Here is an 831-nt window from a genome sequence, read left to right as displayed (position 1 = left end):
AGCCAGGGCCAAGGGTTTTCTTTTTCAGTGATAACTAAGCAAAAGTCTCTTCCTCCCCTTCTCTTTCTCTGTCTTCTCACCGGCAGGCATGAAGTTTTGTTCTTTTTGCATCATTTTCGGCATGCACACTGCCCCCCCGCCTCCAGGCAGCCTGTCCTGGGCTCACCCAGTGGGCTGTAGGCTCCGGTCAAGAGCGCCGTAATCACGTAAAGCCCGACACAGCACCAGTGACTTGGAAAGGGGAGTGTTTCTCCCATGTGCCTCACTTGCCTGTGCATTTCGGCCCAGAGAAAATGTCTTTGTACACACGAACGCACTGAGACCCCACCGGAGACAGGGGAGCGTGGGTGGACAGAGAGGCAGTAATCGCAGCAGAGACGTGGCCCACAAGGAAGCCACGATGAAGGGGAGCAGGTCCTGGGGGGGGGCCCGGAGGGAGGTGCACAGGTGCCGCGGCATGGTCCACGGTGGTCACTCATCGAGGTCTCGAGACAGGTTCCGTGCCAGGGAGCACAGCGTTAGCACCACCCCTGCCCTTTCATCTGTGGGCACCAGGAAATCTTCTGGCTCAGAGAGGACGCAGAGCTGGGGGCAGCTGGTCCGGGCAAGGGGTGTTAGTGGCCGAGGTCCTGGCCACTGGGCATGGGAGCAGGCAGATGGTCAAGCAGGGCCATGGGGGGGGGGGCGCTGCCCTTACCTCGGTTCTAATGGACGTTTCTCCTATTCCCTCGTTCCACAAGGACTCTCTGTCCTGTCCTATGCCCTGGTCAGCAGCTGTTTATTATTCCGGGCGTGTCTATATTTATTTCAGTGTGCAACTGGGATCTTTGA

This window comes from Phyllostomus hastatus, unplaced genomic scaffold (genome assembly GCF_019186645.2).
Source record: "Phyllostomus hastatus isolate PE091 unplaced genomic scaffold, TTU_PhHast_1.1 phas_scaffold_46, whole genome shotgun sequence".
NCBI lineage: Eukaryota > Metazoa > Chordata > Mammalia > Chiroptera > Phyllostomidae > Phyllostomus > Phyllostomus hastatus.
The sequence above is the reverse complement of the archived record's forward strand: the minus strand, read 5'-3'. Positions refer to the sequence as shown.